The following is a 15,477-nucleotide window of genomic DNA, read 5'->3' as shown; positions in this document are numbered from 1 at the left end:
AAAGGAAACTGACAAGCAACTAGGACAGACTAGAATAGACCTGACTAGAGGCTAGCAGAACCAATAACTGGCAGTGAGTTCAGGTCACTGCCAGCCTTTTAACTAAAAGCCTCCGCCCCGGGGCGGAGAGTGGGAGGAGCCGACTCTCCCACTGTTGCATAAGGGAGGAGGATGAGAGCGGGCGGCACCCTACGGGCGGACACGCCCACGCCGCAGCACGCTGGCTGCTCCACGCCGCCGGGAGATCCCTGACAGCACAGCTCCGGGACGCCGAAGCCGAGCTCGAAGCGGCGCGCGCCGGCCGCGGGACCCAGCGCCGCCCTGCATGGTAACATTACCCCCCCTCTGACGGGGGACCTCCGGGCCCCCGGAAACTCGACCAGGCTTATCTGGAAAACGACGGTGGAACCGCCGTACCAACACGGGAGCATGAACATCACATGCGGCCACCCAGGAATGATCTTCTGGTGGAAAACCCTTCCAGGCCACCAAGTATTGTAGGATTCCTCGACACCGACGAGAGTCCAGTATCTCCTGGACCTCGTATTCGACTTCATCCCGGACCAGGGTGGGCGGAGGGGGACCGGAGGTGGGTATCACCGAAGGGACAAAAGGTTTCAGCAGCGACTTATGGAATACCCTGTGAACCCTCCATGTGGCTGGCAACCCCAGCTCGTAGGCGAGTGGGTTCACCACACGTGTGATGGCAAACGGCCCCACGTAACGTGGCGCCAGCTTCAAGGACGGGACCCGCAATTTGAGATTTTTAGAAGACAGGTATACCTTCTGTCCCACCCTGTAAGGTTCAGACACAGACAAACTCTTCCCACTGCGCAACTGCATACGGGCCCCCGCTGCCTCCAAGTTTCTCTGCACCTCTTTCCATACTCCCCGAAGCGTATCTGTGGCGTCATCAGCTGCCGGACAGAGCGACGGAGTAGGGATTGCTGTAAGGAAGCGAGGATGCTGACCGTATACACTAAAAAATGGAGACACCCCAGTAGAAGAACAAAGGCGGTTGTTTAGTGCAAACTCTGCCAACGGCAGGAACTCTGCCCACTGGTAAGCCTTTTCGCTGGCAAACAACCGTAAATATTGCACTAAGTCTTGGTTCTTCCGCTCAGTCTGACCATTAGTCTGCGGGTGGAACGCTGACGAGAAGGAAAGCGACGTTCCCAGGTTTCTGCAGAAGGCACGCCAAAACTGCGACACAAACTGAACCCCGCGATCAGATACAATATTTTGGGGAACCCCATGTAGGCGAATTATTTCCTTTACAAAAATCGTGGCAAATTCTTTTGCCGAGGGTAGCTTTTTTAACGCCACAAAATGTGCCATCTTTGAGAACCGGTCGACCACCACTAAGATAGAGGTGCACTTCTGGGATTCTGGTAGGTCAGTGATGAAATCTACTGATAAGTGAGACCAGGGACTGGAAGGAACCGGTAGTGGTCTCAGAGGACCCTCCGGAGGACGTCGCCGACTCTTATTGCGAGCACAGACCGAGCAACCCCTCACAAAGTTGCGGATCTCCTGAGACATGCCTGGCCACCAGAAGTATCGGGAGCAAAGCTCCAGGGTCCCCTGGAATCCTGGATGCCCGGCGAGAGCCGACGAGTGGGACTCGTCCATGACTCTAGGGCGTAGGGTCTCTGGCACAAACCATCTGCCCTCCGGCACCCCTGACGGAGCGTCCTGCTGAGCATCCTGTAGTTGAGGGACGAAGTTAGACTCTAACACTGCCACCACCACGCCGGGGGCTAAGATATTCTCGGGAGTCATGGTCCCACTGTCTGGTACCCCGAAACTCCGTGACAGGGCATCCGCCTTCACGTTCTTCTCTCCGGGGATATATGTCACGACGAAGTTAAACCTGGCGAAGAACAACGCCCACCTGGCTTGACGAGCAGTGAGTCTTTTCGCATTGGCGAGATATACCAGATTCTTGTGATCAGTATATACGGTAATTGGGTGTCTAGCACCCTCAAGATGGTGTCGCCACTCTTCCAGAGCCCATTTGATAGCCAACAATTCACGGTTACCCACGTCGTAGTGGCGCTCTGCTGAATTGAACTTTCGCGAAAAGAACGCACATGGGCTATAGCCAGACCTCCCACTGACTTCCTGCGACAATACTGCTCCTGTCCCCACTTCCGACGCGTCTACCTCAATAAAAAAGGGTAGTCGTGCGTCCGGCTGTATTAGCACCGGGGCAGTCGTGAATGCCTTTTTTAGACGGCTAAAGGCCTCAAGGGCTGCAGGCGACCACTTACCCAAGTCAGCCCCATTCTTAGTCAGGTCGGTCAGAGGTTGAGCAATAACTGAGTAATTTCTAATGAATTTGCAGTAGAAATTTGCAAAACCTAAGAACCGCTGGAGAGCCTTGAGGTTGTCGGGTCTGACCCATTGGGAGATTGCTGCTACTTTATCAGACTCCATCTGAATCTCTGTGGGGGAAATTACATAACCAAGGAAGGATACTTGTTTAGAGCCAAATGTACATTTCTCTAATTTGACAAAAAGTTGATACTCGCGCAAACGGGTCAGGACCAACCTCAGGTGCCGCACATGTGAATCCCAGTCAGGTGAGTACACCAGGATGTCGTCCAGATAGATGACCAGAAATACCCCCAGGAAGTCGTGGAAGACTGCGTTCATAAAACCCTGAAACACAGCGGGGGCATTACAGAGTCCAAAAGGCATGACCAGACATTCAAAATGTCCTAACGGGGTGTTGAACGCTGTCTTCCATTCATCTCCCTCTCTGATGCGAATTAAATTGTAAGCCCCCCTTAAGTCCAGTTTGGAGAACCAGTGAGCCCCTACCACCTGATTCAGCAAGTCAGGAATTAGGGGCAAGGAGCACTGGTTCTTCACAGTGATTTTATTCAAGGCCCGATAATCCACACAAGGCCTTAGTGTCCCGTCCTTCTTCTCTACAAAGAAGAGACCTGCCCCGGCAGGGGACCTGGACGGCCGGATATGTCGGTTGGCCAGAGCCTCCGAGACATAGGACTTGAGGGCTTCATGCTCACGACCTGACAGATTGAAAATGGCTCCCTTAGGGATGGGACCGTCGGGAATCAGGTCGATACCACAGTCCCACTCCCTATGAGGAGGCAGAGCCTTAGACAGTCGTTTGGAGAATACATCCTGAAAGTCTGACAAATACTCCGGAATGAGCACCGTATCTGCGCAGCACACAGCTATGGTAGACAGGTGATTGTGACACGATGACCCCCAATGAGTCAATTCCCGGGTGGACCAATCAAATTGGGGGTTGTGCAGTGCCAACCAGGTCATACCAAGCACCACATCAACCGACATTTTTTCCATAACCAAGAAAGACAGTTCTTCCGAGTGGAGGACCCCCACCGTGAACTGTAATCTTGGGGTCCTCCATCGTACCAAGCCTGTAGAGAGAGGGGTAGCATCAATGCTGGTAAAATGAATTGGCGTCTTCAACGCCACAAATTCCGCCCTCAGAGAACGGACAAAACCCAGACTTATCAAGTTAGCGGCTGCTCCGGAATCAATAAACGCCCGCCCTGATCGGGAAAAATCCCCGAATCTAACATGACACGGTACCAAAAGTTTAGGAAGTACCTGAAGTCCTAGGCGATCCTCCCTGCAATCGCCTAGGACTCGGAGTTTTCCGCCGGTTCCGGCTGCGGGCGTTGAGACCTCAGTGGGCAGGTTATCACCCGATGTCCAGCTTTCCCGCAGTAGAGGCAGAGACGATGCAACAAACGGATCCGGCGTCGCTCTTTGGGGTCCAGCGGGTCCACCTCCATCGGTTCGGGCGCAGAGACTGGTAAGGAGGAGGAGGGACCAGGGCCACTGACCCCCCTGACTCTACGGTTCTGCCTGTCCTGCTTCCTAGACCTGAGCCTCCTATCTGCCCTCACCGCTAGCTCCATAGCCTCCCTTAAGGACCCGGGAATGGGATGGGAAATTAACAGGTCTTTAACTGCGTCCGAGAGGCCCTGCAGAAAAACGTCCTTCAGCGCGCTATCGTTCCATGTCGTATCCCCCGCATAGCGTCTGAAGTTGGAGCAATAATCCTCCACACACGACAACCCCTGCCGCAGCGCCAACAACCGTGAAACCGCCAACCCCGCTCGGTCCGGTTCGTCGAAGATACCCCCGAGTTCCTGAAAAAAGGAGTCCACGGACTGCAGGCAGGAGGAGCCCTCGGGGATGGAGAAAGCCCATGTCTGTGCCGAGCCCCGCAGCAGGGACATTATCAGCCCGACCCTCTGAGCCTCCGAGCCGGAAGAACGGGGATGCATGCGAAAAAACAGGCGACACGCCTGTCGGAAAACAAAAAATTTGTTCCTCTCCCCAAAAAACACCTCGGGGAGAGGGCACTTGGGTTCGGGGCTGGTTGAGGCGTCCGACCCCTGCGCCACCCCCCGCTGCTCCTGGGCCACCATGCGGGCGGATAAATCCTGGATCACAGGCACCAGGGCCTGCAGCTGGTTCGTGAGGGAACTGATCGCCTCCATGACAAAACGGTTTTAAAGGGCCAGTTATTATGTTACGGCACTCTGCCCCCCGAGCGCCAGTTGGGGTGCCCTGATCTCCTGCACCCCACTGTCCCTGCCTACTTGCCTCGGCCCTGGCTAACCCCAGGCGGACAACTGGGCGGCAGTCCCTGCGCTGGCTAGGGACCTGGCGACTACCTAGATGGAACTACAACAGGGGACAGAGTGCCGACAGAAGAGGCAGGTGTAACAGACCAACAAAACTACTGGGTGAATCAAGGCTGGAGGTGTAGCTCACAGGCAAACGAAAGGAAACTGACAAGCAACTAGGACAGACTAGAATAGACCTGACTAGAGGCTAGCAGAACCAATAACTGGCAGTGAGTTCAGGTCACTGCCAGCCTTTTAACTAAAAGCCTCCGCCCCGGGGCGGAGAGTGGGAGGAGCCGACTCTCCCACTGTTGCATAAGGGAGGTGGATGAGAGCGGGCGGCACCCTACGGGCGGACACGCCCACGCCGCAGCACGCTGGCTGCTCCACGCCGCCGGGAGATCCCTGACAGCACAGCTCCGGGACGCCGAAGCCGAGCTCGAAGCGGCGCGCGCCGGCCGCGGGACCCAGCGCCGCCCTGCATGGTAACAGAGCAGGGCCGAAGTTCCAACGTGGGGCCGCTTTTATAGAGGCGATCGCTCTGCTTTGTTAGGTAGGGCCATGTCATCCTCCCAGCAGTATAGGGCCAGTTGTCCCTAAACCCGTGCTTTCGGGTCACGTTCGTGGTGACTTTCACTGACCTGCAGGAAGAAGAATGTGGAGAATGCAGGCTTAATAACAAGCCAGTCGGCCGGCTGAAGGTGAGGTGACCCGGGTGAATGGACAAGATCAGTGAGGAGAAGATGCCTTAAGGAGTCTGCCTGGAAAAGAATACGTGAGTATAGAATTTTTTATTTTGTAATGACAAAACCCCTTTAAGACTTGGGCACCTTGGTGCACGTATCTGGACATCCCAAGGGTTGGCTTACTCACTGAGTATTTGATACTAGGGGGACGCCGACTTGTCTCCAATGGGAGAACCACCTTCCAACAGTTTTTCCCACCAATGCCAACTCAACATGTGGTCAGGAGACAACAGTTTTCTGGTCGCCTGTATTCTCTTATCTAATTGTATTCTTATGTTGGTTCCATTTTCTTTCCTTTTGTCATATTGCACCCCCTGCGTGGGGATTTATCAGGCAAACTAGCCTATATATTTACTTTCGTTAACCCCCCAAAATTCTCGAAACTAAAAGTCTATCACCGCTGGATTTCAGTAAATGTAATTGTCCTCGTGTTACCGAACCCAGAAGGTTGTGTTTAAATATTCCAATTGCGTTTTTTGCTTTGATTCAGATATAAAGCATTTAATATATCCTTGTTAGTCTTGCATTCAATTGCTGTATTGCTGTAAAATCGTACGTACCGCATTTGAGTTGTTTGTGTATCACAACTCCAGACTCCACCGAGTGCTTTTACTACTTTACTATTAAAATATTTTATTCTCAATAAAAAGTATGTTAAAAAAATAAGCCCTCGAAAAGCTCCGTCGATGGCAAAATAAAGATGTTATGGCTCTTGGAGTGCAGCGACACAAAAGGAAATGTAAAAAAATAGCTAAACATAAACAACTCTATTAACTTGGTATCGCCAGCATTGTGCTGACCTAGAGAATGTGATCACATGATTTATTCTGCATGCTGAACGCAGTAAAAATGGAATTAAGAAAACTTTTTTTTCCTCTAATATATATTGTAAAGTTTTACAATATGTTCTATGCACCCAAAAATAATACCATTAAAAATAACTCTTGTCTTGCGAAAACCAAGCCCTCATTCAGACACGTCAAAGGAAAAAATTAATAAAATAATGTGACAACTAAAATAAACTGAAAATCAGCCGTTAGGGCATAAAATGGGCCCTTCACTACGGGGTTAATGTCAAGTAATAGAATATACAGGGCAAACAGATGGATGCAACCTCATTAAAGCGAGCGGGAGAAACACTGCAAAATAGTTTTCTATACATTAAGGAGAAGTCTGGTGCCAAAGAAGGATACATATGGTGAAAGTGTGACTCTATACTGATTATGATTAAATATTTTCACTCCAATGACATTTGTGTTCAATGTGTTTGCCGAGCTGAATTCACAAACCTTACAGCAAAAGTAGAGATTTGTATCGGGGGGCAGTTTTCACTTATGTTCATAACTAGAGATGAGCGAGCATACTCGCTAAGGCAAACTACTCGAGCGAGTAGTGCCTTATTCGAGTACCTGCCCGCTTGTCTCTAAAGATTCGGGGAGCGGCGGGGAGGAACGGAGGGGAGATCTCTGTCTCCCTCTCTCCCCCCTGCTCACCGCCGCAACTCACCGCTCACCCCCGCCAGCACCCGAATCTTTAGAGACGAGCGGGCAGGTACTCGCATAAGGCACTACTCGCTCGAGTAGTTTGCCTTAGTGAGTATGCTCGCTCATCTCTAGTAATAACTCCTAAAGGGATTTTATAACCTTATTCGAATTTTGGCATAAAACATGCTGCAACTTACTGATCTGGAGGTTCCCCTTCTGATCCTTAAGGGAACCTGTCACCTGCCTAAACCATAAACTAACTTATGGTGCTGTTAGGTCAGGTGACAGGGAGCCGGGTGCGGTATTTTTTATAATCACCCTTTTCAGAGTCCCGTGCGCACACTCTCCTATACAAGTCTATGGGAAAGAATGCGCAGAGGACTCTGAAGAGTCCGATTTTCGTCCGCTGCACAGAGTTCATCAGCGGGCACCATGAAGCGGGTGAGTATGAGAAAAGTTAGTTTATGGTGCTTCAGACAGGTGACAGGTTGTCTTTAAATGAAGCAGCAGCAAGAGCTAGCTAGCTAGTATTTCCTTGCTAAGAACAGTAAACATGGGATGGGGAGGAGGGGGATGCAGCTGCAGTCAGTTTTTTCTCTGTGTCTGAGACTGCATGCTTAAAGAAGGCAGCAGAATTGGGACAGACAATGCTTGTTTCAGAGTGCTACCAAAAAAGAAAAAGACTCCAAAAACATATGATTTCTGTCACATTTAAAAGACATTTATAGCTGGCTTGCATTATTTGGAGAGGCCCAATACTTAGGACACGGCCCAAGGCTCTAAGTAGTTGTCCTTTATTTCTGAAATGACATTCATCGTGTTTATCACTTGACTGTTCATCTGGACATGCATATCATGTAGATGTGAAATATACAGCGTAGCATGTAGCACACGGGCAAATCTCAATAATGAAACCTGAGTTTACAGCCTCCTGCCCACGGGCGGATATTTGCTGCGGAATCCGCGGTGGGCGTCCACAGTGCGATCCGCAGCAAATACTGCCGGTAGCATACTATGGGAAATCGATTCTTCCTGCACACTTGCGGAAAACAATTGCAGTTTTTGCAAGCGGAGGAAAATCGCATCATGCTCCATATTTTTGCGGAATCCGCGCGGACGGCTTCCATTGAAGTCAATAGAAGCTGTCCAATCCGCAGCCCTTCTGCAATGACACTGCGGAAAGGTCGTGGATTCCGCGTCATCGCCCAGCGATGACGCAGGAAAAGCAGTAGTTTACAAAAAAATCTGTAATGCGCATGTCCGACGGCTCGCCATGCGGACCATCTGCAGTACAGATGATATCGAAAGCAACCAGGTATGCGTGGACGACGCTGCTCCCAGGGGCAGATTTTACTGCTGGGTTCCGCATGTGGAATCCGGCTCTGCAGTGTGCAGGAGGGTCATGGTAGCATTCTTTGTCAAATCTCTGCCCAGGGCTATGGCCAGCCTTAGCTAGTGCGACCCATGCAGTTGCACAGGGCGCTGGCCACTAGATATTAAGGGGTGTGGGCTGGGGTGCTGGCCCCCCCCATAGGTCGACAAGTGATCTTCCTCCATGTGACAGTGTCTTACAGAATTACATAAATCATTTTGCTCCTGGCTCTGTCTCCTCCCTTCTGATGTTCTGTGCCCCTGCAACATGATCACGTAGGCCGCCTGTCCACGAGCGTTGCGTTTTAACGCAAGCGGATTTCTGCCGCGGGAGAACACTTAAAGTCATCGCGATTTTCCGCGATGTACCTATCATTATGATAGGTTCATCGCGGAAAATCACAGAAGATCGTGTACATCGGTCTGTGCTTTCCATAATTACCGGTATCTTATGGAAAGCGTTTCATGCGTTACCCGCGTGCGGATTATCGCCACGGATAACGTAATGAAGAATCGCCCGTGGACAGGAGGCCTTTCTTTTGCTACTGTATTTGTTATGTGCTTGGTTCTGGGGCTGCATTTATGTACTGACCTTGGTTCTGGGGCTGTATTTATATATTGGGCTTGGTTCTGGGGCTGTAGTTATCACATGAACTTGGTTCTGGGGCTGTAGTTATGCTATAAGGTTGGTTATGGTGATGCATTTATGTCATAAGCTTAGTCATAGTACAATATATATATATATATATTTTTTTTTTTTCTTATGATGAGGGAGATGGGGGGGGGGAGGGGAGAAAATTCTGCACACGGTGCTATCTAACCTAAGACCGGCACGCCCCAGGGCCGCCACCGGAGGTTATCCATATCTGTGACCTCCTGTACAGACTACGAGTCAGTCAATTAATTACCTCCCGACATAATATTCCTCATGGCCACTTGGTGGGGCTGGTCCTAGGAATATGAACCTGCAGCCTTTCTCAATGTGTCCCCCAGGCGCCTTCCACAGATTCCGCTATCATTGGAGGGCAGCAGGCATCTTCTGCTGCCATTTGAGCTAAACCAGCTATGGGCAGAACTTCCACCCATCGTGGTCTGCCCGTTGGCGTTGAGATGGAGGAGGGGAAGAGGGCAAATCTTAATGGTGCCTGATTTATTCCCAGCCTGAGAGCTGCAGCCCCCTTGGCGCGTTCTCCCGGCACACACGGTGCCCTGGTTGTGAATCACTGCCTTATACCATTGCACAAACTTGTTTAACTTAGCATCATTGTTAGAGCACTACTATTATACTGCATTTACATTATATGGCAAAGTTACATAATCATTGTTGTTTGGCATTATATGGCGGTATTATTTCCTCAGTATTAGTGAAATATTGTACCAGCATTATTTTCTATTTACTTCCATCCTAAATATAAAGTCATGCCCTCACAAGACGTTTCCTCGGGGCCTTCCACAGGCTTCGCTCCGAGATCAGCTGCGAAAAAACTGCTTCCGTAAATTTTTTATAAATGTTCCTCATTGTGTAGCAATCTGCAATAGGGTTTAATTCAAGGGTCAAGAGCGTAATCTTCCTGTTCTTGCATAGAATATTGAACTCGTTTTACAGTTCTTATGCAAATGACCTGTCTCTCAACCAAGTGACAGGACCCAGGAATATATCGGTGCAGCCAAGGGTATTTTGCAATTCACATTTTCCTTTTGCTACTTTCTCCATAGAAATGAAACACCTTCACCTTGACAAGATACAATGTAGCGATGACCTACCTTCAGAAAATAGGCCAGGTTCTGAACTCATCATTTGCTGAAGGCGAGTCTACATTATAAGCATTTTATTGTCAGGTTCTAGACGAGGAAGTTCTATATTTATGGGGTCCGAAGAGAGAACTGGCACCTGCGCTAATAGATCCATTCAGTAATTAAAGTGCTGTAATAACCTGTTGGGATTGTATCCATGTCCTCATTCTGGAACAATAGCCTCTATACATACCCGTATCTTCCAAACACGAATTCTACGTACAAAGCTATGTTTCTTTAAAGTCGGTTCTGATTTCATGCCAATTATAGTATATACTGAGGACTTATATATACAGCAAAGCTGTGTGCCCAGACCTCGTACGCCGGCACACAGAGTCCATGCAGTTCCGGGGTCCTTTTGGCACTGTTCGGTTCCATCATACGTCGGACCCGTTCAGCCAGAGGATTCCCCTTTCCCGCCACCACAGATGTGAAAGCAGCCTTAGGCCGGCTTCACATAGGCGATAAAATTGCGCAAGATTTGTGCGTTACAAGGTGCACAAATATGAACCCCATGAACGATGCTATGTGGGAAACAAATCGTTCTATCATCCTGCGTGCACTCGAATCGCAGCGCCAATTGTTTTCAAGGGGGCCGGCAGCAATGGGAGAAACTCCGCGACCCTCTACCGCGACTGTGTCAGCGGCGATGGAGGATCCCTGCCTCCCGAAGTGATGTGAGGCTGTTTTCAGATGAAAACACCTCGCATTCCCGGGATGGCGAGCCAACATGTGCTTTCAATGGAGAGAGAAAATAAATCACTGTCGGACACCACTGACAACAATTTATTTACAGTGAGGGTATAAACATCCAACATGCCCAATACTACTTTCCCTGTCATCTGGGAGAAAGTAGGGACACCTTCATACAATGGCATGCTGGCAATAGAGGCAGACCATGTGACTGCTATGGGGCTCCCGGGACAGGGGGCTCTGGTCCCTGTCCTCACCAAAGGGCCAGCCAGCAGTACAACTCTCTTTGTAATTTACAGACCCCATTCATGCTCTCCTGCTCTCTGTATAGTAGCAGCATGTGGGTTACAGGAAGACTTGTGCTGCTGGTTGTATATTCGGGAACGTGGAGACACAGAATGGACACAATCTTGAGGGCCACAGATGGTGCACTGTAACTTTATGGGGTTACAGAGAGGGCACTATTATTTTGTGGGGCACAAAGAGGGCACTTGTGGTATGGGGATCTCTTAGAGGAACATTGAGGGTAGCAGCAGAATGTATGCAGAGCCAAGTTTTAACTGGAAGAAGTCTTTATGGCAGTCTGGGCCAGATAAAGAAGAAAAACAAAAATGGGCACCACCAATCAGCACTGTAATTACTATAGCTGCTTTCTGACTACTGCCGTATATGATGCCTACATTATTTACATTCTGTATCTAAGCCCACCACGTTATAGATATGCTGTTTTACCATGGGGCCCCATTAGTTCTATGTACTCCGCGTCCCCAATATACATTAGATGGTCACCTGGTCCACCAAAATCGTTAGGCTCAGTAGACATTCATCTAATGTGTGTGAGCCCCTTAACTTTCCATGCGCTACATTTCTCCACTGATGGGCAGAGATGAAAACAGCCCATTCTCCGCTTATGTTCATTACATTTTAGCAATGTAGCCATTAACCTCCTTGGCTGGATATATATATTTTATAAGTGTACATGGTACATTTATATTCTTATTTTACAGTGTAATAAACCTGTTGAAGTATTTAAATTGCAGTAATTACTTTCTTTGAATCCACATCATCCCGGCTAGGGCTCACCCCTATAACAAGAGATACGCGATTTACACAGTAACTCGTCAGGCTAATAGGGAAAACAAGAGATGAGATGTACGCTCATTAATAAAGCAGCCAGGGTCTCTTGTAAGTTATGTTTCTACACTTAAAAGGGTTTTACTATTAAGATATTCTGAATTAATAGAAAGACTTATCACTGACTACTAATAGAGCAATGAATCGGCACACACTCCCTTACCAATGTGACTGAAAATGTCACACCAAGTAAAGCTTAACTTCTAATGACAAAAATGCTAATGTTTTATTAAAACACTTAACTAGTGCCATTATTATGGGCAACGAAAGTCACTAGTTGACGTACATTTTCAAAAAACTAAGTGAACCCTTGAGTACACCGAGTAAACATCCACAGTGCAGGGAGAAAAAGTAAGTGAACTTGTGCGGTAATGACTTCTTCAGGACTTAACTGGCAAAATGTGTTAAGAAGCTGAGATTGAAACTGTGAGTTTCACAGGCGCTTTAGCCATTAAGTAAAGGCACACAAAGCCTGGTTACTGACAAATCTGTTCTTCTTGCACTGGAACTTAACCCAGTCATTGTGACTGTGCTTGATCAATATCTGTCAGTTGTGAAGGTATGGTATTTTGCTTGAATTTCTGGTGACAACTTGTGCAGTTTTCTTATCCTATTATTGTCTAAGGGTACTTTTACATGGGTAGACTGTCGGGTGCTTAAGCAACTGTGAAAAGTGAGTGGTTTTCGCTCACTTGTCCTGTTGGGTCCGTGTTTACATGGAATGACAGTCACCCATAATTGCTCTTTTAAGCAATTACTCAAGTGGCTGTCGGTCCTTATAAAAGTACCTTAAGCTGTGCCAACTTCTATCATCCATAGGTTAGCCAGTTTTGCCAAGTCATCACTACACAGACATTGGTAGTCTACAATCCTACATGTGTCAAGTCAGTGGTCTTCAACCTGTGGCTCTTCAACTCAATGTGTAACTTAAAGGAGTATCCCGGGCATTAAGCCACTTGTAGTATTGGTGACCTAGTCTCAGGATAGTTTATCAATAGTTCATCGGCGGCGGTACACCGCATAGGACTCACAGCGATCAGCTGACCTCAGCGCCCACACTCACTGCAGTGGGGACAGACAGCCGCATTGGGCTCAAAGCTAGAAGTGTAATAGAAGTCTTTGCTCCCATTGAAATCAATAGAAGATATACCTTCTACTACACTTAGACACCAATGCAGACGGAGCTAACAAAATCCAGCCCACTGCAGTGAGTACGAAAAGATCAGCTGGGGGATTTCCGGGGATCCCGCGCAGCGGACCCCACCGATGAAGATAGGTCATCAGTATTGCAAGGGGTTAAATGCTTTGAATAGCAATAGGCCCCAATGCAAAATTACCTTTCCAATATTTTACTATGCGGCAGAGGGGCTACTGAGTGTCCTCAGGCAACATGGTCCAGGTGATAATGCTACCTCTGTATTCCCTATAGTTACGCCCGTGAGCTGTAGAGTAACAATAATTCACATCATGCCCAACAGACTCTTAATCAACGTTGCAGTTGAATAAGGAGAAGTCTACCACTTCTTTACCTTTCTTAATGAAAAGGCTCATTCTTATATTCTTCAGATATGAGTCAAAAAGTGACCTGTTAACAGGCCTTGCAACATGGCTAGGGGTGTAAAGCAAACCAGAATACCTAACACACAGCTGTTTTGAGGTACTTGCTCCTCATGAGTTTTCTGGATGATGAGAAGCCCTTGTTGTAAGTCTGAGGAATTGAGCATCACAAGGGTGTAGGGAGTCTTATATAGGCCAAAAGGTCAAATATTGAGTAATAGGAAGTGGCATAGCTATAAGGGATGCAGGAGTCGCAAATGCAACCGGGCCCCTAAGCCCGATTGCACTAACCCTGGTACCTTTTAGATGTTTACCCTTATTCTTCATAGAGTGCGCCTCAGCATGGCCTTGTGTGCAGCCTGCACCCTCCTTCCCTTACGTTACACTAGTAGATCTCTGAGGAGGAATAAGGGATGGAAGATACAGGCTGTGCGCAATGCCATGCACCAGCGGCTGAGGCGCACTGTATGAATAACAAAGGTAAATATCTGAAGGTACAAAACAAACAGGGTGCACAGGGGACCTCCAATATCTTCAGGGGAAATGGGATAAATACAAAGGGGACCACTTTTATCCTGTGTGTTGGGGAGAAATATAGAGAACCACCATTACCTTGTGGGAGGGAGTAATACAAAGGGGACCACCATTGCCTTGCTTGTGTTTGGTAGGGGTACATACAGAGGACCACAATTAATTTAGGGGCGAAAGAAATGTAGAGGGCCACCATTGGTTTGTGTGTATGTGTGGGAGGGAATACACTTGGGGCCTCCATTACTATGTAAGAGCTTAGAGAGGAATCACTATTATTTTAACTGGCACTATTACCTTGTCAGGGGGCTCAAAGTGGGTACTACTACTTTGTGAAGGCACTAATAGGGGCACTATTACTGTAGGATCAACGTTTGCTGCATATGATTACAAGGGGGGCAGCTATCACTTTGCGGAGGCATATAAGACTCCCTATATTCTCGTGGAGAAACATTAACGACCCCGAACTCCCATTCTTGATTTATAGAAATACTCCTATCGAGGAAGCATTTCTTTAAGCAGCAACTGTTCTGTGGTAGAAAGACCCCTGCTATCCTCGACAGCCTCTCCACAAGTTCACATGTAAGTGAAGTTTTGAGGAGTGGAAAAAATGGTCCATCTCTGGGCAAAAACACTATTTTCATTCTTATGCAGAGATTTCCGTCCTCGTGGATATCTTTTATGGATCTGTTTACCTAACTGATAACAAGTTAAGGAGTCCTATCGCTCCTACTGATCTGTTCTTTGCTGATTAATGTCTACAACATGCAGACGAGGATCCCAAAATAGCAGTTTCTGCTTTAGCTGCCCCCTTTTTTGGTAATTCCAGTAAGTGGTCCCTGTCTCTTTCCATCACTGTCACCGTTCCAACCTCAGCATTTCCCTGTGTCAGAATGAGTGAGCATATTACTCCTGTCTTCATAAATCAAGTTTCCTTTCCCCCTCATATAAGAAGACGTGTCTATTTATCCTGTTCTGAAGCCTTCTCCTCCCTCCTCCCCTACCCCAGGAGACAAGCATCTGGGTTTAATTTGGTATTTGCCTAATAGAAGGATATGTCACAGCGGTGTCAGCCTGTATACTGATTAGGGTTGTTGTGTGATTGCTGTCTGAGCCCAGCTTTCTTTGACTCCATCATTGACATACTTGTCTTTTCAACGGGCCACCACAGATAAGACGGCTTTATGAGTAAGATGCCTTCTTTCCAATGCAATGTATGCTGCACTGCACAGGGGAAGTCTAACAGCGTTAATTAGCAGAAGAGAGTCATTATATTGGCAGAGAGCGTCTGCAGAGTATACTGCGTGCAATGGAAGGATCCTAGGAGGGCACGGGAAGGAATTACAGCTTGCCATCAGGGGTTTTACCTGTGGTTTCCATTAAATGTCCATACTGTGTATCTCCGTCAAGCCTTATCCCCTCTATGTCAGCTTTCTTAATTCGTCCTCTTCCTTGTAAGAGAAGGTAAATCTCATTAGATCTCCACATTCTGCACACCATTATCGGCCGTGAGAAAACCCACAACATCATTAG

The 15,477-nt window shown here is 48.2% G+C and overlaps 1 protein-coding gene across 1 annotated transcript in view; it reads right to left on the bottom strand.

Moving 5' to 3' along the window:
- Positions 1–15,477, bottom strand: part of CHRM4 (cholinergic receptor muscarinic 4) — a 70,857-nt gene that overhangs the window by 40,154 nt on the left and 15,226 nt on the right. The gene's annotated exons all lie outside the window — the stretch shown is intronic.

The sequence above is a fragment of the Eleutherodactylus coqui genome, chromosome 11 (genome assembly GCF_035609145.1).
Source record: "Eleutherodactylus coqui strain aEleCoq1 chromosome 11, aEleCoq1.hap1, whole genome shotgun sequence".
NCBI lineage: Eukaryota > Metazoa > Chordata > Amphibia > Anura > Eleutherodactylidae > Eleutherodactylus > Eleutherodactylus coqui.
The sequence above is the reverse complement of the archived record's forward strand: the minus strand, read 5'-3'. Positions and strand labels throughout refer to the sequence as shown.